General features: G+C 38.8%; 1 protein-coding gene across 4 annotated transcripts in view; it reads left to right on the top strand.

Annotated features, from left to right (window-relative positions):
* The window catches only part of NCK1 (NCK adaptor protein 1), a 65039-nt gene continuing 41835 nt past the window's right edge, over positions 1 to 23204 (top strand). For 3 of the 4 annotated variants that reach the window (XM_081569698.1, XM_081569699.1, XM_081569696.1), the window contains exon 1: positions 1 to 121. The gene's annotated coding sequence lies outside the window, so the exon portion shown is untranslated. Of the gene's footprint in view, positions 395 to 23204 lie in introns of all 4 variants that reach the window. The other variant, XM_081569697.1, reaches the window with a different exon arrangement.

Raw genomic sequence — 23204 nt, 5'->3', positions numbered from 1 at the left:
AGAGCTACGCGGCGGCAGAGCTGAGGCCTCGTGCCGTAACGGCCATCGCGGCGGCCGTGGCGGCGTCCCTGCCCTCCTCAAGTGAGCTGGCGCCGCCCGGGCTCGGCAGAGGGGAGTTGAGGTGAGACGGTCCTGCCGGCAGGGAGACGCACAGACAGCCTTTTCTCGTCCGGGGAATCCACATAGCCTGTTACTTGCCGCGGTGCTTCCTCTACCCTGCTGAAGTTAGCTCCCGGGGCGCCGTCTGCCGGCCCGGAGCTAAGCCGGAGGGGGCGGGGAGGCCGCTTGGTTGGGCCTGGGCTTTTGCCTCGCAGCTCCGCGCGACCCTCCGGCCACTGCCCTGGACAGCGCAGCCCTACGGCCTTCCTGCCCATCCCTGGAGCGTCGGGTCTGGGTGAGCGCTGCGGCCGGCCGCCCCCGGAGGCTGGGAGGTCGAGTGTGTGGCGTGCACCCTTCTCCTTTTCTTTTCCTCTCTAAAAGTCCTGACGGCTGTTGTGGCGCATTCCGAGGCCGCGGAGGTAGGGACGTGGTGGTGGTGGTGGTGGTGGTGGGGGCGCTCACCTCGAGGAGTGGGAGGGAGCCGTTCCGGGTGCGGAGGATGGACATCCTCGGGATGCTCCTCCCGCCCCTCCCCCCACCCAGCCCCCAGCCGTTTCCCTCGTCTGGAAATCTGGGTTATTTTCATCCTATGGATTTGTACTTGAGTTACTTGGGCTGTAAGCTTTTGACTTGAGTTGTACTATATCTGGGGGAAAAAATGTATCTTGATAGTTGGTTTTGTAACCTTTCTTATGTGTGTCCATGAAAGTTTGCCATCAGAAGCTCTGGAAGCTGGATTTTGTGCGGGACTGAGAACGCTTACTTTATAGACGCCCAGTTTAGTGTCACACTAATGAACTAGTTACTTAAAAATAATTCTGCCCGTTAACTTAGGCAAGAAACCATGGGAGTTAGGAAAGGATGAGTTGAAGGAGAAATTTCTATCCCCATCTTGTGTGGTGAGCAAAAAAAGCTCACCGTCCAGTCAGGACGAGGAAGTGTTGCAAGAGGTATTCATTTTTAAAAATCTTATTTTCGTAGATGTAAGAAAAGACCAACCATACAGTTTATTAAGCAGACGGAAAGCTCTGTGTCTCAACCTTCAGGGAGTTTACAGAGTAAATGGAGAAATTATCCAAGAAGAAGGTTCTGTTTGTCTGGTAATTGTCAGTAATGTTCAGTTCTTAAATAGGTATCCCACTCATAGTTTGATAGAAACTCGAGAACTATGCATTGGTTGATTAATAGTAGTTTTATTTCATTTTCATTGCAAACTACCATTTTTTCCTTTGGAAAATTGTGGACAGTTTGCAGAATGTTAAAGATTTCTCAGCTGTGCTTGTTCATATATTAAATTATAAACTTGTTTGCTTTGTTTTTCTAAATATTATCTTTAGTCTAGATTTTACTAGTGCTTTCAGGTCCTTGAAAATAGAACTTGAAAAATACATGGTACATTTTGTTAGATATTGAAATATATTTTAGGCCACTGGATTTTTGCACCTTTGAGAACTTCCCTGCAAAAACTCAAAGTAGATTTGATGCAAATATTGTTATAAATCATTTGTCAGGAAGACTTAATAAATACATATCCTGTCTATTTTATTCTTTTATAATTTAACAAATTTTACAATTTATTTACCTTTGTAATATGGAAAAATACCAGATATTTTTCTGCCTACACCAGAAGACTAAATGATTTACTTATTTAGTTGATAAGTAGAATTGGAGGAAACTCTTGAAATCACTAAGCATTTAACAAATTCTCTGTCAATACTTTGCTGTGCTGTCTTAGGAAGACAACTGACAGGGCCAAAAGTGACATTTAAAGATTATTTAATGAGGCAACAATTCTGTCTGGATGTTCTTCACTTTATTTGAAAGATGTAATTTGTAGTCTTCCTTCAAAACTGATTCCATATGCTGACTTTGTTTTGGTGATACTATCATGCCTTAAACTACCCAGGCATAAGCCCTGGTTTTATCTTAGACTTCCTCTCACCACATAACATTGCCCAATTTTTGTCAGCCATTTTCTGAAATTTCTTTCAGACAGCTGTTCTTCCCACTATTTCCCGCCCCCCACCCCCAGTAGCTTTTAACTGGATTTTCTGCCTCTTTTCTCCCTGTTTAGTATGTCCTGGCTTCTGCCTTGTTCTTAAAATAATGCTTCCACCGCCCTCACTGTTAAACCAGCATTAGTTCTCTGTTATTTAGAGTATAGTTCAGAATTCCTAGCCTTCTAACAGTCTGCTCAAAACCTGTTTTTTCTAATGATATCAGTAATTCTCTGTAGGAGCTGTCCACCCTAACACAAATCAATCTCTTGTTCTCATCTAGATTGTGTATTTTTCTGCCTTCATGTCTGTTGACACTTTGACTGCCTGTTTATTGCTAGTAGGCTTTAAAAGAAATTTTCCTCCTAAAATTAAGTGGCAAGTAAAGTCAGATTTTGTTGACATTTCATATTTGGTCCTTCCACACAGCTTTCTAGATCTTTCTGTTCCCTGTGTTGTTGCTTTCCTTTGAACCCACAGCCCTTACCGTTTTATCATTTCTTTGGTTTTTAATATGTGGACACATATTATAATGCTATGGAACAATATTGTGGGAATGTTGGAATCCATCCTTCCATTTTATACGTAGGGAATATGTAATCCATACAGACTAAGTTCACTGAAATTCACCTAGTGACCCTGGCAGAGCTGACTTAAACCTTAATTTCCTACTTGATTTCCTAACTCAAGCTCTGTATATTAAAAAAAAAAAAATGTATGTGTGTATTCTTATGAAACTATACTTCTTTTCATCTCTTGCAATGTCATTTTGTATTGTTTGTTTCACATTACTTTGCATTTTGTGTGTTAATGCCTTCTCAAATAGATTCAGAACTTCTGTATGAGGGAAGGGTAACCTTTATGACCTGAATTGTTTGAATCATTGAAACAGTGATTTAAAGTCTACATGAATTAAAAAAAAAAAGTCTACATGAAGTCTTTCTCTAGCTTGTTGGGTATATTAACAGCATTAACTAAAATAATATTGGCGTGTCCACTGTTGAGTCCTATGAGCCATTAAAAATGAATCTCTTACAAGTTTTACTGTTGGATTTTAGTCTGAATCTCTTGAAAAAGAGAAACTCTTTGGGAGCCTTGAAAGTAAATGTGAACAATGCATTACTTGTAAGGCATCTGAGTTTATTGATCTAACTAAATGCTCTTTTTGATAGAACAGGAACACTTTTGCTATTTTTTCATTTTGTTCTGTCAAGAAACAGATTATTGAGCAATCTGTTTATTGAGCAGAACATTCTGAAAATCATTTGTTCCACTTGGAAAGTTGGAGACCTTTTGTATGTTTGTCCTTCACACTCCGCACCCCCCCCAACTCTAAAGTTTCTATTAAAACCAGCAGCATAGAGTTTCCTTGGTATTTTTCTTAATATTTATGTAACAAGACAAGTAGCACAGAAAAATTAGGTGAAATATCTCAGGAGGGTATGCTTGACATTTTTGGCCTGAAACAAATTAGAAGCTATTTTTGTTTTATTTTTTGGTTGTTTATAAATGGCTTATTTTTATTTGTTTAAATTATCTGCTAAAATAAACTGTTGAAACACTGATTCTCTTGTTCTTTATTCCTGAAATTGTACTTAAGGAGTGCTAAATTGGATGAGTGTACTATGAGTAATTTCTGTTCAAACAGACCAGTTGAATAAAGCAGTGAGAGTATGGCTTGGGGAAATCTCTTTAAAAAATGAGTGCATCTAAAAAGGTTTTTTGTTTGTTTTGTTTTGTTTTTTAGGTGAACCAGCCTTCCAAAAGTCTCAGTACATGCTTCAAAATCATGTTGCACTTAGATCAGTTCAGATAATAAATATAACAAAGAATTTAATATTCCTTGTACTTTTTGCCTAGTCCAGGTATATTAAGAAAACATTTTATTAATTAAACAGTGCATTGGAAAAGTTTTTGGAAATGCTTGATAACTTCCAGATATTGTATGTTTTTATGTAACATTATTTTTAGTTACATTTAGAATACCTCCTATACTGCCTCTCAATTTGCTGCCTGGGAAGTCATTTAATTTTTTTTTTTTTTTTTCATTTTTTTTACATGTTCTTAGAAAGCCCTGTGAAACTTTCCATGATTTAGCTTTTGCCAGCTTCTATCTGCATCTCTTGTCATTATCTTTTTCCTTTAGGCTGCTCTTTGGACCTTGAATAACCAGGCTCTTTTTTGCCTTGTAGCCTGTGAACCCGCCTGGCAGATGGCTTCCTTAGGGTAATAAGTATTAAGTTTGGCTGCTAGTAATAAAAACACATCAAATAATAATTTCTCTCCTATGCCAGAGAAATCTAGAGTTTGCATTTGTTTTTTAAGTGTTATTCCTAGTTTTTTTTTTCCTATTATAAATAACTTTGAAACAAAAATCTTCGTGTATAAGGCCTTAGAAAATTTTCCTTTTGATTAGTTCCTGTTGTGGGATCCAATTGAAAAGTCCGTTAATTTCTTTAAAAACTTGTTTAGAGACAGTATTGTTATATTTTTTTTAAATTGTAAGGTGCCCAAATTTCAGTGTATCCATAATGAATTTTTCCGTTCGTAGGCATCGTATTACCCATCACCCAGGTCAAAGTATAGAACAGTCCTAGTGCTCCAGAAGGCGCTCTCATGCTTCCTTCGAATCTGTCCTCTTGCCTCCCAAAGTAATCACCGTTTTCACTTGTATTACCATAGATTATTTTTACCTGTTCTTGAACTTAATGTAAGTGGAACCATACTGTATATACTCTTTTGTGGCTGCTTTTACTTAACTTTGTGTTTGTGGATTCACCCATGGTGTTGGGTGCAGAAGTAGTTGGTCTTATTCACTGAAGACTGTATTTTGTTGGATGAATAGATATTAAAAAAAAAAAATCACCATTAATGAATATTTATTTCCATTTTTTTAAAAGCAGTTGTGAATAAAGCAGCTGTGAACATTTACTTACAACTCTTTTAGTGGACATACATCCTTATGGGAGTAGAATTGCTCTGTTTTTGTCTACCAGTTTTTGCACTTGATCAAACTAGTTCTTTAGCTGGTCTATAGTAGTTTCCTGGGATTTCCCGCATGACCATAAAACTATTCCCTTTGCCTTAAATTTCTTATTTCCTGTGAATCATAATTTTTTTTTATTGGTTTGACCCCCCTCCTTTTGATGGGTTATATCCCACAGTAGATTCCTGTGAAAAGTTGAGATCTACATTAATAACCCCTCCTTTATTTATTTATGTAGGTCTTCCCACTGATTTGGTTAGTTGAGTAATGTAGGTTGGAAATAATTTCCCTTAGAAATTTTGAAGGCATCTCCATTGTTTTCTAGTTTGTAACTGTTTTAGGAATTCTGAAGACATTCTGATTCCTGATCCTAATGCTTTTGGCCGTTTTGGAATTTTTTTAATTTCATGAGACTGTGACTTGGCATACTCTCATGAAATACATCTAGTTTTGTGCATTTCCCTAGATGTTATTTATTGTGCCCTCCAAATCGACCAAATTATCTTCATCAGCTCTGGTAATTTTTCTTTAATTTCGTAATTGATGGTTAGATTAATTGCCTAGTACTGCCATAACAAAATACCACAGACTGTGTGTTTTAAATAACAGGTACTAATTTTCTCACAGTTCTGGAGGCTGGAAATCTGAGATCACGGTGCCATTGGGATTGGTTTCTGATGAGTTTGCTTCTTGGTTTGTAGACAGCTACCTTTTCACTGTGTCCTTTACAGGGCGTTCTGTGGAAAGAACTGTATCTTTCCTCCTCTTAGGAGGATACCAGTCCTGTTGGATTCGGGCCCCACCCTTATGACCTCTTTTAACCATAGCTACCTCCAAAGTGTCATATCTCCAAATACAGTCACGTTGGGGGCTAGGGCTTCAACATACACATTTTGACAGGACACAATTCAGTTTATAACAATGGTTTCCTCTTCTCCTGTTTGTATCTCTTCTCTCTATGAAACTTCCATTATTTGTTTGGATCTCTTCGACTAGTCCTCTAATACTTGCTTTTTCTTTTTCTTTTCACCTCCTAGTCTTTTTGCTCTATTTTATGTGGGAGTCTTTGTTAACTTTATTTTAAGCCTGGTGTTGAATTTTCCTTTTTTTGTTGTGAAGATTTTTGATTTTCCAAGAGTTCTTTTTCTCTTAAAGTTTCTCTTTTATAGAGCACATCTTGTGCTTGTGTCATGGATGCCTTGTCTTTAATTTCTGAGTGTAATTTTTAAAAAAACACTTTTTTTTTTTTTCTTTTTACAGCCTCTTTCCTTCTAAATTGGTCTCCAGCTTTTCTGTTGGAGGCTTACTTAGGTGTCAGTAATCCTTGGATGTTATCTAGAGAGTGAAAGTCTGAATTGATGGGGACTTAAAGACTTCTTAGTGGCCTAAGTGAGCCATTTTTAGAGAAAACCCTGATTGTTGTCCAAGAGGTGTTTTCCTCTTGGGTCAGGTTAGTGAAGGAAAACACAAATCTGCTTGAGGGCTGAAAGTTTGGCTGCCAGTATTTTTTTGGTGTGAGGGGCTGGATTTCTCAATCCCCTTCTTTTGGTAGGGTATGCCAGTCTTTAATTATTTCTAGTGAGAGTGGGGAAGCCAACCAGTCTGAATGATACTACATTTTTAAAGGGTTGTAAAAAAGAGAACAATATGTAATAGAGACTACATAAAGACTAAAGACTAAAACGTTTGCTGTTTGGCCATTTACAGAAAAAAGTGTGTACCTTGTTGTTGTAATGGTTCTGATTTCCTTTAATAAAGCTTCTAGACTATAACTACTTAGTCCTACTCAGGCTTAAGTTTACAATCTTGGAACTTCCTGAAGTTCTTTGGTTTAGTCTAGTGCATAACATGGAAGTTACGACTAAGATTTGGTAGGATATACTCAATTCATAGATGTGAGATATTTTTAATTTAAAATCTCAAAAAGTAGACACAAAATATTGAAGAAATAAATCACAACACATAACGAGTGTATGCATTGTTCTTTGTCTTGTCACCTAAGTACAGAACATGAGAGCATATACTTTGAAAAATGGCAGAGGGACAATTGTATTAAGAACAGGCCCAAGTCATATTTTAAATGAGCCACCTTCAACTGCTCTCTCTGTAGTCAGTAAATCTTAACTGGCAGAATAAATCTGCTCTAGACAGGAAGCTGTTCCAGGCAGTAGTATATGTGTATATGTATGTATGTGTGTGTGTGTGCGCTTGTATTTTTCCACCTGATATCATTCAGAAATGAGAGAATTAATGTAAGCCACGTGGCAGAATGGGAGAAATAGGACTTATATTGTTACAGGAAATAAATATCTTATCCTTTAAGTCCTAGCTGCTGAAAAACTAAGTTATGTTTAGTCTTAATTGTGTGAGCAGTCTCATCACAGGTTTCTGTATAATGATCTTTTTCTTTCCTCTCAATGATAACTGTCTTTAGCGTTTATGTGTTTTCTTTTTGTTTTGGCTGCACCATGTGGCATGTGGGGTCTTAGTTCCCTGATCAGGGATCAAACCCATGTCCCCTGCTCTGGGAGCATGGAATCTTAACCACTGGACTGCTGGGGAAGTCCCTATCTCTGTTGTTTTTTGATATGTATATTCCAGAATTGTTTCTATGAATATATAAACTCATGCTAACTTAAAAATGGGATCACATGCTACATCTTGTTTTCTAACTTGTTTCTTAGAAACATTCTTTTAAGTCAGTATGAAAGTGAAAGTCACTCAGTTGTCTATGTAGGACTCTTTGCGACCCCATGGACTGTATAGTCCATGGAATTCTCCAGGGCAAAATGCTGGAGTTGGTAGCCTTTCCTTCCCCAGGGGATCTTCCCAACCCACGGATCAAACCCAGGTCTCCTGCATTGCAGGCAGATTCTTTACTAGCTGAGCCACAAGGGAAGCCCAAGAATACTGGAGTGGGTAGCCTATCCCTTCTCCAGCAGATCTTCCCCACCCAGGAATTGAACCGGGGTCCCCTGCCTTGCAGGTGGATTCTTTACCAACTGAGCTATCAGGGAAGCCCTGAGTCAGTATATATAAGTTTAAAGATTCTAGAGTCAGACAACTTAAATTCCAGTATAGGTAGACTTCATCGTTAGGTAGACTTCATCACTATTTGTTGGGGCTTAAGCCTTTTTTTAAGCTTATTCTTCAGAAGATTATTATAAAGTTTACATGATAAAGTTTGCTTAAAACTCAACATTCAGAAAACTAAGATCATGGCATCTGGTTCTATCACTTCATGGCAAATAGATGGGGAAACAGTGGCAGACTTCATTTTTTTGGGCTCCAAAATCACTGCAAATTGTGACTGCAGCCGTGAAGTTAAAAGACATTTACTCCTTGGAAGAACAGTTATGACCAACCTAGACAGCATGTTAAAAAGCAGAGACATTACTTTGCCAACAAAGATCTGTCTATTCAAAGCTACATTTTTCCAGTAGTCATATGGATGTGAGAGTTGGACTATAAAGAAAGCTGAGTGCCAAAGAATTGATGCTTTTGAACTGTGGTGTTGGAGAAGACTCTTGAGAGTCCCTTGGACTGCGAGGAGATCCAACTAGTCCATCATAAAGGAAATCAGTCCTGAATATTCATTGGAAGGACTGATGCTGAAGCTGAAACTCCAATACTTTGGCCACCTGATGCGAAGAGCTGACTCATTTTAAAAGCCTCTGATGCTGAGAAAGATTGAAGGCTGGAGGAGAAGGGGATGACAGAGGATGAGATGGTTGTTTGGCATCACTGACTCATTGGACATGAGTTTGAGTAAACTCCAGGAGTTAGTGATGATCAGGGAGGCCTGGCGTGCTTCAGTCCATGGGGTCGCAAAGAGTGGGACACGACTGAGCGACTGAACTGAACCGAACTTACATGATAATTCGTGAATCCTCTTAACTGCTAAGCAATGTTTGGTGCACACTAAGAGCTTTAGAATCAGTTTCTAGGTGTAAAATAACAAGGTTCAAAGATACAGAGGTTCTTAAGTGTTGATAACGGTTGCCAAACTACTCTTCAGAAAAAAAATACTGATTTATCTGTTTACCAACAGTGTTCCTTGTCTTTGCATTGTTGTTCTAATTTTTGCCAATCTGGTAGAAAAAAAACTGGCAGAACTAAAAAGGAGACAAATCTACAAATATAATTTGGAATATTTTAGAATAACTTTGAGTAATTATTAATAGTCAAATACTATTAATAATAATTATTAATAGTGGAACAACTACATACTCTTAGATTATTATACAAAAGACTTCTGTGTAAAGATGGATGAGTGAAAGGTGCAGTAACTTTTACTCCCCTCCAAAGCCTACAAAGATTATCATATAGAATTTTTTTTATAGATTTGAACTGTACAGGTAAAGAAAATGGAAGAAGCAATGAAATTTGGAAGCTGGAAAGCAACAGACTGATAGAAACATCTTCAGTTCAGTTGCTCAGTTGTGTCCAACTCTTTGCGACCCCATGAACTGCGGCACACCAGGCCTCCCTGTCCATCACCCACTGCTGGAGTCTACCCAAAGCCATGTCCATTGAGTCGGTGATGCCATCCAACCATCTCATCCTCCGTCGTCCCCTTCTCCTCCTGCCCTCAATCTTTCCCAGCTTCAGGGTCTTTTCAGATGAGTCAGCTCTTCGCATCAGGTGGCCAAAGTATTGGAGTTTCAGCTTCAACATCAGTCCTTCCAATGAACACTCAGGACTGAAGGATGGATCTCCTTGCAGTCCAAGGGACTTGCAACAGTCTTCTCCAACACCACAGTTCAAAAGCATCAATTCTTCAGTGCTCAGCTTTCTTTATAGTCTGACTCTCACATCCATACATGACCACTGGAAAAACCATAGTCTTGACTATATGGACCTTTGTTGGCAAAATAATGTCTCTGCTTTTTAATATGCTGTCTAGATTGGTCTAAGAAACATCTTAGTAGAAGTGGGAAAAATGGAAAAGAATCCTCAGGCTCAGGAGTTCACAGCATCAGGTATTCTTGTGGAAGAAGCAGGCAAGAGTGGTGCTAAAAATAGGATTGTTTGAAAGACTGTTTAAGGAGCCAGCTCAGTCAATTCTAATAACCAAAAAAGTAGAAACAGCCCAAATGTCCATCACCTGATAAATGGTAAATAAAATGCATATTATAATAAAAGTAGTGAGGGACTCATACATGTTGTAACATGAATGAACCTTAACAATATGCTTATGTGAGAGAAGCCAGTCACAGAAGACCACATATTATGTCATTCTGTTTTGTATGAGATGTCTTGAAAATACAAATCTATAGAGATAAGGAGTAAATTAGTGGTGGCCTAGGGCTAGGAGTTGGGGAGATAAGAGGGAGATGGGAAATGACTGCTCAAGGGTACAGACTTCTTTTTGGTGTAATGAAAATGTTCTAAAATTGTGATGGTTACACAACTGAATATACTAAAATCATTGAATTGTATGCTTTAAATTGATCACTTGTATAGTATTTGAGTTATATCTCAGTAAGCTCTTATTTAAAAAAAAAAGGCAACATGAGCCTAGATATTTTTGTCAATTTGTATAGCTAAGTGCCTGTCCTCTTTACTACCTCAGCAGAAGACTGAAGGTTTATCCTCTACAGTGGATAAAATGCAGTGTCTCTGAGAGAGGGATAGATATAATTGAAGACCAGGTATCCTACAGTGAACACTTGGATTATGTAAATACGCTCAATATTAGAACCTTAATGAAGTCTCTCTCCTGGGGGCCCAGAATCTTGACAGTCAAGTAGGAACTTAGAGCAGGGGTCCCAAGCCTCCAGGATCTAATGCTTGATGATTTGAGGTGAAGCTGATGTAATAATAATAGGAATAAAGTGCACAATAAATGTAGTGTGCTTGAATAATCTTGAAACTATACCTGATCCATGGAAAAATAGTCTTCCATGAAACCAGTCCCTGGTGCTAAAAAGTTGGGGACTGCTGACTTAGAGGATGATTCTTCGTAGAAACAAGAAGAAAAACGCTTTAAATTATACACAGTTTTTAGGGCCCAGCTTTTAAATATGAGCAAATCAAGGATCACCAGGTTAATGAGAACAGCTTTTTTTTTTTTTAATACAGGAGATCAAAACAAATAGAAAAAAAGAATTTGGAGCACTCAGAGGAAAAAAAAAAGCTCTTGAAAATTAGAGGGTAGTAGCAAGAAAAAAACACTCTAGAAGAATAGAAGTTAAAGTAGAAGCAAGTGCAAGTGTTAGTCATTCATTCGTGTCTGACTCTGTGACCCCATGGACTGGCCAGCTCCTCTGTCCATGGGGATTCTCCAGGCAAGAATACTGGAGTGGGTTGTATGCCCTCTTCCAGGGGATCTTCCCGACATAGGGATTGAACCCAACTTTCCCGCATTGCAGGTGGATTCTTTACTGACTGAGCCACCAGGGAAGCCCTAGAGTAGACCTTGGATAAAGTAGAGGAAAAGATGGAAAATAAGTTAAAAGAAAACAGCAATACAATTCAAAAGTCAGTCCATCCAGGAGATCAACTTCCAAGTAACAAAAATGCTGGTAAGAGAACAGTATAGAGAAGAAATATTCATGAAATATTAAAAAAAAAATACCGGAGAGTTCAGGAACATCATTTTGCATATTGAGAGGTCCTCTGAGTACTCAAGGAAAATGAATGAAAAAAGATAAATGTACTTGGAATCAATGTCTAGTCAGGAAAATGAAGACCATACTACTTATAACAGAATTTTATAATACAAAGAATTGTTTAGCCATATGTAATGGGTTAAGTTGTGTCCCTGCAAAATGATATTTGAAGTCCAACCTGCAGTACCTCAGAATGTGTCCTTACTCGAAAAGAGTCTTTTCAGAGGTAATCAAGTTAAAGTAAGAAGATAAGGTCATAGAGTGTCCTTTAATCCAGTATGACTGGTGTTAAGATTTTTTTTTTTGAATGTAGGCTATTTTTAAAGTCTTTATTGAATTTGTTACAATATTGCTTCTGTTTTATGTTTTGGTTTTTTGGCTGCAAAGCATGTGGAATCTTAGTTCCCTGACCACTGATTGAACCAGCACCCCTACACTGGAAGGCAAAGTCTTAACCGCTGGACTACCAAGAAAGTCCCAACCAGTGTTCTTTAAAAACAGTGGGGAAATTTAGACATAAATTTGGACACAGGTATGCATAGAGGGAAGGTGGCCATCTACAAGCCAAGGAATGCCTGCCTTGTAGAAGCTAGGAGAGAGTCTTGAACATGGCCAATACTTTGAGTTTAGACTTGTGGCCTCTACAACTGTGGGAAGAATTTCTGTTGGAAGCCAGTCTAGTTTGTGTTACTTTGTTACAGCAGCCCTCAGAAACTAATAGACTAGGTAATTAGAGGACTGAAAAGGCAATAAGGGAACTTTCAGGTATCACAAAGATAATTAACTGTAGGAAGTAATTTCTAGCACACCCTTAGGTTTGGGAGAACAAAGAGAAGAGATTGGAATTATAAGAAATGTTGAAGAGTGGCTCTGAGGCACTGGAACTCAAACTTCTAAGAAGTTGCTATGTGCTCAGAAAGTAAATGTATTTTAGGACACTTGATGAGGCTGGTATGGGAATGGCAGGAGAAACACAAAAGTTGTTAACTGAAACCAGTTGCCGATACTAGAATAATTGCTATTGCCCGAGTGAAGGTTGACGGTTGATACTGAGCTGAAGGAGTATCTCCCTGTTTCCTCCTTCAGTCTTCCAGTGCTTGCTAGTGTCCCCTTGGGCAGAGTCTAACAGGAAGCCAGCTAGCAAAGAAATGTGGTTTGCAGGGTTCCAGCCCCAACAGAGCAGACTAGTGAAGAGTAGGTTTGAACTCTGGGACAATAGCTTACTAACCAACAGACACTGAAGTATGTTATTGTGAAAGTTTGGAATACATGGGCCAAAGAATATCTATAAACTTCCATAGAGGGAGAAATGGGTCTGTCAACTTCAGAGATTGAGTATTCTCAACTGCAACCTCTCAAACTGGAAGACAGCAATGCCCTCAAATTCTGGAGGAAAATAATTTCCAAGCTAGAATTCTTTACCCAGCCAAATTATTACACATAGTATAGAATGTAGACATTTTAAGTCATGCAAGGTTTCCAAATATTTCTTTTCATCACTAATGCTATTGTGTGATTTGCTCCACCCACCAAAAGGAAGGAGTAAATGTCAATGAGAGAAGATGAGCAATATAGAAGCAGGAAATAGAATTCTAAAGGAACAAGCGGGATCCTTAAGGTGATAAAGAGGATTCCCTTAATGCTAACTGATTGCTAAGTGAAAGAGCATTGAGTCTGGATTTGAATGGGTGAGAAGGCCCTTGTAGTTTTATGACAATGAAACTATTAGAATACCTTGTGTCTGTATCTCTTAATTTAGGCAATCGGCAAAGAGTTTGAAGTTGATTTAGTGATGTCTTTTGCTTACTTAGTTGAAGCCTAAGAGCTTCATTTTAAGAGCTGGAGTTTAGAGCTTCATTCTGAAATTAGTTTTCTCTTGTACTGTCCCTTAGTTTAATCATGTCGTGTGATTATACATAGTATTGGTATGTGGTTGATTCACAAATTTATGTCTCTATGCAAGACCTCTGTTCCAAGGTCCAGAGTCATATATTATATCCATTATCTATTACTTTGTAAAAGCCATTCCAAAACTGAGTGGTTTAAAACAGTGATCATTTTATTCTGTTCATAGATCCATGTTTAGGCAGGACTTGGGTAGAGATGGCTTGTCTGTTTTCCATGAGGTATCATCTAAAGGTGGCTTACTCGTGTTGCTGACAAGTTATTAATAGTTGATTGGGAGTTCTGTGGCTGGGTATGGGTTGGGAACCTTGTTTCCTCTCCTATAGATGTCTACCTAGGGCTGCTTGGGCTTCATCATAGCATGATGGCTGGGCTCCAAGACCAGGCAGTTTTAGAGTGTCCAGCAGAAGCTGTGACAGTTTTTATTATGACAGCCTTGGAAGTCAGGTAGCTTCACTTCTGCATAGTAATAAGTGTACCAGTGTTCAAGGCTAGGGAAATTGACTGTCTCCTCCTCCCTCCCCCCCATTAAGAGGCAGTGTCTAAATCATAGAGAATCATGCAGTATTAAAGATACTGTTTCAACCATCTTTGGAAAACACAGTATGCCACATGTATCAAACTGTTTCCTTGATATTGCCACTTGTATATCTTAGAGATTTTGAACTTAATCAAAATGAATTCTTGATTTCTTACTCTTAAACTGCACGCTTTCCCTTCTTTCCTCCATTAGTCCATTCCTCAATCTTTCTAACTTCATTAAATGGGTATTGCCATTCACCCAGTAGCTTGCTTTCTTTACTTCCCATACTTCTAATCCATCCGGTTTCTTCAAAGTCCAAATACATCTTGAATTCTTCTATTTTCTGTCTACATAGTCACCATAACATTCAAGTCCAGGCTACCAAGCCACCATCATCATTTCAGTTAGACTCTTGTCAGTATTTATTTGAGATATGATTAACATTTTACTAGTTTCAGGTATGCCATGTAATGATTCATGTCTTTAAAAAATTGTGGTAAAATGCGCATAACATAAAATTTACCTTTCTAACCAGTTTTAAGTGTATATAGTTCAGTATTGTTAAGTAAATTCACATTGTTGTGCAACCAATCTCCAGAACTTTTCTGCCTTGCAAAAACAAAACACTGCACTCACTAAACAACTTGCCATTCTCCCATTCCCCCAATGTCTGGCACCCACCAGTCTCCTTTCTGGTTCTTTTTGTTTCTGTTTGTTTGCTCTGGATGCCTCATGTAAGTGGAATCATTGGCATTTGTCTTTTTATGGCTGCATTATTTCACTAGCATAGTCTTCATGTGCAAAATTTTCTTCCTTTTTAAGGCTGATAATATTCCATTGAATATACATACCGCATATTGTTTATCCATCTGTTGATGGACACTTAGTTTGCTTCTACTTTCGGCTATTTTGAATAATGCTGCTGTGAACATGAATGTACAAATGCCTGTTCAAGTCTCTTTTCAGAAATTCCTGGACCACATGATAATTCTCTGATTTTTTGAGGAACTGCAATACTTTCTTTTGAGGAAGTATCATTCCTCCCTCCCTTCCTTCACTCCTTTCTTGATAGTAGCTATCCTAATGGATATGAGGTGATATCTCATTGTGGTTTTGATTGTTGTTTTCCTAATGATTCATGATGTTGAGCACCTTTTCATGTGGTTGTTGGTCATTTGTATATATTTAGTTGTTGTCCTTAAGTCGCTAAGTCCTGTCCGACTCGTTGCGACCCCATCCCATGCACTGCAGCACGCCAGGCTCCTCTGTCCTTCACTGTTTCCCTGAGTTTGTTCAAATTCATGTCCATTGAGTCAGTGATGCTATTTAACCATCTCATCCTCTGTCTCTCCCTTCTTCTTTTATCTCTAGAGAAATGTCTATATAAATATTGTATTTAAAATTTTTGTTGTTGTCTTAACCAGTCTAATGGACCAGTTTATATTTCTACTGTTTTATTTTTTCCTTTAACTAATTCTTTACCAGTAGTCAAAGAATGGTTTTTAAGATTTCTCTATTAATCGTGATATGCTAACAGCTTTACTAAGCAACAAATCTTAAGTGGCTTAACATGATGGAAGTTTATATTACTTTCTCACGTCAGTCTACTGTATATGTGTTTTGGAGGAGTTGTTACTAAATCATGTCTGACTCTTTTTGCGACCCCATGGACTGTAGCCTGCCAGGCTCCTCTGTCCATGGGATTTCCCAGGCAAGAATACTGGAATGGGTTGCCATTTCCTTCTCCAAGGGATCTTCCCAACCAAAGACTCAAACCCACATTCCTTGCATTGGCAGGTGAATTCTCTACCACTGAGCCACTAGGGAAGCTTCTGGGTAAATAGAGTAGGAGTAGGGCTACCTCTACTCTGTGCAGTAATTCAGAGGCGTAGGCTCCTCTATCTTTTTAAGTTATCACTGTCACATCACAATGTAGCTTTTGAGATGGTCTTGAAAAGGGAAGCAAGTGTGGAGGAAGATTCTAGGGTCTGCTCAGAAAGTGGCATATATCACTTCCACCCACATTTCATTGGTCAGAACTGAGTCCCATGACTTCACCTAACTACAGAGGCGGCTGAGAAATGTTGTATAGCAGTTGTACTAATGAGAAAACATAGATATTCATGAGCAATAGCTCTAGCAGTCTCTGTCACAGTGTGTATTAGATTAGAACTCCCTTGATTAAGGGCTTCCCAGGTGGCTTAGTCGGAGAAGGCAATGACAACCCACTCCAGTACTCTTGTCTGGAAAATCCCATGGATGGAGGAGCCTGGTGGGCTGCAGTCCATGGGGTCGCACAGAGTCGGACACGACTGAAGCGACTTAGCAGCAGCAGCAGGTGGCTCAGTGGTAAAGGATCCGCCTGCCATGCCAGTATAGGAAATGCAGGTTCAATCTCTGAGTCTGGAAGATCCCCTAGAGTAGGAAATGGCAACCCATTCCAGTATTCTTGCTTGGAAAATCCCATGGACAGAGGAGCCTGGTGGGCTGCAGTCCACAGGGTTGCAGAGTCAGACATAACAGTACAGCACAGCTGGTTGCTGGTTGCTGCTGCTGCTGCTGCTAAGTCGCTTCAGTCGTGTCCGACTCTGTGCGACCCTGTAGATGGCAGGGCACCAGGCTCCCCTGTCCCTGGGATTCTCCAGGCAAGAATACTGGAGTGGGTTGCCATTTCCTTCTCCAATGCATGAAAGTGAAAAGTGAAAGTGAAGTCGCTCAGTCGTGTCTGACTCTTAGTGACCCCATGGACTGAAGCCCACCAGGCTCCTCCATCCATGGGATTTTATTTGAAAAAAAATTGAATTTTATTTGAAAAACAAAATTAGTTTGCTTTAAGTAAAGCAAGAGATGTCTTTCTCACTTTTATATCCCTGCAATACCCAGCCAATGCTTAGCACACTCTAGTCGTTCTGTAAATGTGTTGTATGAATGAATGACCATTATACTGAACAGACTGAAATGGAGAGATTGGAGTGAATTAATTATAATGAACACTTCAAATGGTAGTTTAGGTGAATTGCTGAGGGCTTGGGTTTTAGTGGTGGCAGTGCCAGTGGAACAGAAAAGGATGGACAAGAAAGGAAAAATAAATGCAAATTGCTGTGACTAAAGTGGGGAGTCTGGATAAAGGGAATGATAGTGGTTTATAATTTACAGATGAGTAAAGAGGATACATGAACCGTGAACTTCCAAATGTTCAAGCTGGTTTTAGAAAAGGCAGAGAGGAACCAGAGATCAAATTGCCAATATCCGCTGGATCATCGAAAAAGCAAGAGAGTTCCAGAAAAACATCTATTTCTGCTTTATTGACTATGCCAAAGCCTTTGACTGTGTGGATCACAATAAACTGTGGAAAATTCTGAAAGAGATGGGAATACCAGACCATCTGACCTGTCTCTTGAGAAACCTGTATGCAGGTCAGGAAGCAACAGTTAGAACTGGACATGGAACAACAGACTGGTTCCAAATAGGAAAAGGAGTACGTCAAGGCTGTATATTGTCACCCTGCTTATTTAACTTATATGCAGAGTACATCATGAGAAACGCTGGGCTGGAAGAAACACAAGCTGGAATCAAGATTGCCGGCAGAAATATCAATAACCTCAGATATGCAGATGACACCACCCTCATGGCAGAAAGTGAAGAAGAACTAAAGAGCCTCTTGATGAAGGTGAAGGAGGAGAGTGAAGAAGTTGGCTTAAAGCTCAACATGCAGAAAACTAAGATCATGGCATCTGGTCCCATAACTCCATGGGAAATAGATGGGGAAACAGTGGAAACAGTGTCAGACTTTACTTTTTTGGGCTCCAGAATCACTGCTGATGGTGACTGCAGCCATGAAATTAAAAGACGCTTACTCCTTGGAAGGAAGGTTATGGCCAACCTAGATAGCATGTTTAAAAGCAGAGACATTACTTTGCCAACAAAAGTCCGTCTAGTCAAGACTATGGTTTTTCCAGTGGTCATGTATGGATGTGAGAGTTGGACGGTGAAGAAGGCTGAGCGCCGCAGAATTGATGCTTTTGAACTGTGGTGTTGGAGAAGACTCTTGAGAGTTTCTTGGACTGCAAGGAGATCCAATCAATCCATCCTAAAAGAGATCAATCCTGGGTGTTCATTGGAAGGTCTGATGTTGAAGCTGAAGCTCCAGTACTTTGGCCACCTCATGCGAAGGGTTGACTCATTGGAAAAGACCCTAATGCTGGGTAGGATTGGGGGCGGGAGGAGAAGGGGACGACAGAGGATGAGATGGTTGGATGGCATCACCGACTCGATGAACATGGGTTTGGGTAGACTCCGGGAGTTGGTGATGGACAGAGAGGCCTGGCGTGCTGCAATTCATGGGGTCGCAGAGAGTCAGACATGACTGAGCGACTGAACTGAACTGAACTGAAAGAGGATAGAGGGGCCTGGCGGGCTACAGTCCATTGGGTGGCAAAGAGTTGGACGTGACTCAGCACAAAGAGGATAGAACAGTTGGCATTTTGGAGTTGATGAGTTGGGATTGATACATGTTGAGTTTGACGTGATAGCAAGACTTTCATGTAGAAATATTGAGGAACAGTGGCTTAAATTAGAGCACACCATTGAAATTTTAGATCTGGAAATCAGTTGACCAAGGTGGTAAGATGAAGCCATGAAAATGGATGATCTACTGAGAATGTATATACTGGTAAGAGCAAGGGGAGAAGAAAAAAAAGAGAAGCCAGATATGTAAATCAGAAATAAGCAGAGAGGGAGGAGGAGAACCAACTTAATACAGGGTTAAGGAAGCCAAGGCATTTCGGGAAAGAAGCAAGTTTAACTTGATTGCTGCTAGTATGGCTATTCCTTTTGATGGCAGTATTAATGTCTGCTTCATAAGGTCACTGTGGGGATTATTAACATATTATATTAAAAGCACTTAGTGTACTTGCTCTTTTCCTTAAGTGTCCAGTAAACGTTTTGAAGTGAAATTCAATAAGACAATACAATTAAGCATCAAGGAGACATTAAGTAGTTTGTAGAGGAAGAAAAGACTTCTCAGTTTGCTGTAGCATCTTTTCTTTAGATATACATTCTTTTTAAATGTTGTAGATAACATTTATGAATTTATTTTGAAGTGTTTTTAGTAGGAATTTTCTGACCTGAAAGTATGCAGAATCATAGCAGTACAGTGACAGTTCATCTTTTTATGCTTCTTAACCACATCCTTTTACTGAATCTTACTCCAGATGCATTTATAATGCAGGTGCTTCTTTGAAAGGCATTGTCCTTTAAACTGGGTTGAGATTAAATTCTTATTTAACATTGAAATTAAATGAAAGTATATTTAAAATGGAAGCATAGTTTAATATGTCAAATTGTATTAACTTTAAAGAGCACTTGACTTTTGGTAGTGGAACTTAGTTATAGGTAGTGTGACGAAATTCCAGTTCCTTTTATGTAGCTGCCACAAGATTCTGTCTCCAGGTAATCAAGTAAGAGAGCCTCCTGAGGAAAGGTGTGGGAGCTTTCCTGCACTCATTTTCATTATTGTCTTTTTGTTTAGGGAACTTTGGCAGGTTAGCTGCACAGTTTGATTGTTCTGTAGCTTGCCTGACCAGTTTCTCTTTTTTTCTTTTCTTATCTTCACATGTATTATTATGAAAAAAAGTAAATTATTATTGCCTTTTCATGATCAATAGCAACTTGTAAGTAAGAGTAGTAGTTTGTAATAAAGGGTAAGATAAAAAGTCAGGGAGGCAAGGAAAGACGTGTATAAAGTGAAGGGAGGGGAAGAGAAAAGGAAGCTAAGAGATAATTGGTGAATGGAGCTTCTAAAGGTTATCGTTTGCTTTGCCTCAGGTTTCAACTTGCAGTGAATTCGCAGTTGAAAATTGTGTTGCCAGTAGCATGTAATTGATGACTTTTAGGTAGTTTGCTACGTGGAATGGACATAATTTCCTTATAAAATTCAGATATAACTATCATTAAGTTAGGTGGGAGGATAGGGCAGGAAAAGGTGATTATGTAGCAGGCACTGTACTGTTTTCCATGTTGCTCTGTTTAATCTTCACGGCGGCTCTGCAAGTAGATGCCATCAAAGCACAGAGTGTCTGTAACTTGCACACGGTCACACACGCAGTGTCGGAGCAGAGCTCAAGCTGTGCGGTCTCTGTGTTCTTGCAGTTAATCTTTTACTCATCCCTTGTTTCATTTTACAGTCCCAGTCAGTCCCTGGGCCCTGTTGACATTTAAAAAAAAAAAAAAGCAGCTTACTGAGATATAGTTCCCGTACATACACTTCACTTATTTAAAATATACTATTCTGAAATCAACCACAGAAAGAGAAATGAGAGAAAAATGATTACATGGAGACTTAACAACATGCTGCTAAAAAACCAATGGATCACCAATGAAATCAAAGAGGAAATTAAAAAAATACCTTGAGATAAACTGTCCAATTGAGTAGCTTTTCATACTTTCACAGCTTTGCAGCCATCACCACATAGAACATTTATACCACCCCTGAAAAGAAACCCCACTCCTCTTGTCACCGTCTCACCAACCTGCCCCCAGTCCTCCATTAATCTACTTCCTGTCTCTAGATTTGTTCATTCTGCACATTTCATATAAATGGAATCATGTAATATGTGGTCCTTTGTGGCTGGCTTCTTTCCGTAGCATAATGTTTTTAAGGTTCATCCATGTGATGACATGTGTTTAGTACTTTGTTAATTCATTAGTACTTTATTATTTTTATTACTGAATAATATTCCATTGTATGGATATACCAAATTTATCCTTTTTCATCAGTTGATGGGCATTTGGATTATTTCTTCCTTTTGACTATTACTTAATACTGTTAGGAACATTCATGTATGAATTTTTTTTTTTTTTTTTTTTTTTTGAATTTTTTTTTTTTTATTTGGTTAAAATATACATAACATAGAATTTACCATTTTAACTATTTTTAAGTATTGTTCTTTGGCTCTTAAGTATATTCACAGTGTTGTGCAACCATCACCACCAGCTAGTTCCAGAACTTTTTCATCTTCCTCAACTGAAACTTGGTATACATTACTCGGTAAGCACTAACTCTCATTCTCCCATTCCCCCTGCCCCTGGTAACCACCATAATTTGCCTCTGTATATTTGACCTAGGAACCTTATTTACAGTGTCTTTTTGTGATTGGCTTATTTCATTTAGCATAATGTCTTCACATTGTAGCACATCCTTTTTAAGGCTGGTAATATTCCATTGATTGTATATATCATATTTTATTTACCCATTCATCTGTTGATGGACTCTGGTAGCTTCCCCCTTTTTTTATTGTGAATAGTGCTGTGTGAATATGTGTGTACAAATATCTATTCAGGATTGTGCTACTATTTCTTTTGAGTATATCCCAAGAAGTAGAGTTGTTTGATTATATTTTCAATTTTTAAGGGACCCCAAACTTTTCTGCAGTGGCTGTACCATTTCACTTTCCTACCAGTAATGCACAAGGGTTCTAAATTCTCCATGTCTTCACCAATACTTGTTATTTTCTGTTTTTTGATAGGATTAGCATCCTAATGAGTGTGAGGTAGTGGTATCTCGTTCGGTCACTAAGTTATGTACGACTCTTTGTGACCCAATGGACTGCAGCACACCAGGCTTCCTTGTCCTTCACTATTTCCCAGAGTCTGTTGCCCCTTCTCCTCCTGCCCTCAGTCTTTCCCAGCATCAAGGTCTTTCCAAAGAATCAGCTCTTCGCTTCAGGTGGCCAAAGTATTGGTGGAGCTTCAGCTTCAGCATCAGACCTTCCAATGAATATTCAGGGTTGATTTCCTTTAGGATTGATTGGTTTGATCTCCTTGCTGTCCACGTGATTCTCAAGAGTCTTCTCTAGAACCACAGTTCAAAAGCATCAATTCTTCAGCACTCAGCCTTCTTTATGGTCCAACTCTCACATCCATACATGACTGCTGTAAAAACCATAGGTTTGACTATATGGACCTTTGTTGGCAAGGTGACGTCTCTGCTTTTTAATATGCTGTCTAGGTTTGTCGTAGCTTTTCTTTCAAGGAGCAAGTGTCTTTTAATTTCATGGCTGCAGTCACCATTGTCTGCAGTGGTTTTGGAACCAAAGAAAATAGTATCTGCCACTGTTTATATATTTATTTTTCCTGCATTTATTTGCCATCAAGTGATGGGACCTGATGCCATGATCTTAGATTTTTGAATGTTGAGTTTTAAGCTAGTGGCAGATTTTATTTGATTTGCATTTTCCTAATGACTAGTGATGTTGAGCTTCTTTTCTTGTGCTTGTTGTCATTTGTATATAGTCTTTAGAGAAGTGTCTATTCAGATTCTTTGCACATTTTTAAATTGGGTTGGGTTTTTTTGTTATCCAGTTGTAAGAGTTCTTTTTATATTCTGGATGTGAATTCCTTATCAGATATGTGACTTGCAAATATTATCTTCCATGCCAGGATGGATTCCTTTGATGCTCAAAAGAATTAGTTTTGTTGAAGTCCAGTTTGTCAACTTTTTCTTGTGTCACCTGTGCTTTAGATGTTAGATCCAAGAAATTGTTGCCATGTCTAATGTTGTGAAGCTTTCGCCTTGTTTTCTTCTAAGGGTTTCATGGTTTTAGTTCTTCCATTTAGGTCTTTGATCCATTTTGAGTTCTTTTGTTTTGTGTGTATGGTGTAAGGTAAGGCTTCAACTTCATTGTATAAATTTTATGTGAATATAGATTGGGGTTTGTAACTAGGAATGGAATTCTTGGGTTATATGCTAACTGTGTCTAGCTTTTCAGAGAGCTGTCAAAACTACTTTCCAAAGTGGCTGTGTATAAGGGTTCTAATTTCTCCATGGCTTTTTGAATTCACACTATATTACCTTCTGACTGGCTTGTTTCAATATTTTCTTGGCTGGCCTCTTTGGTATAATTTCTCAGTTCTGCCTTACTACTGTCCCCTTTCACCAATCCATAACTTTGTTTGTTGTATCATAAAAGTTTCGAGCTGAAAGGAATTACAGAGAATCATGGAAGTCAAATCATTCATTTACAGGTGATAAAACAGAGAAATTAAGAAATTTGACTCCAAGTTATACAGTGGTAATCTCA

Source organism: Giraffa tippelskirchi, chromosome 2 (genome assembly GCF_054371585.1).
Source record: "Giraffa tippelskirchi isolate mGirTip1 chromosome 2, T2T-mGirTip1v1.2.pri, whole genome shotgun sequence".
Classification (NCBI taxonomy): Eukaryota; Metazoa; Chordata; class Mammalia; order Artiodactyla; family Giraffidae; genus Giraffa; species Giraffa tippelskirchi.
This window is presented reverse-complemented; position numbering and strand designations above follow the sequence as displayed.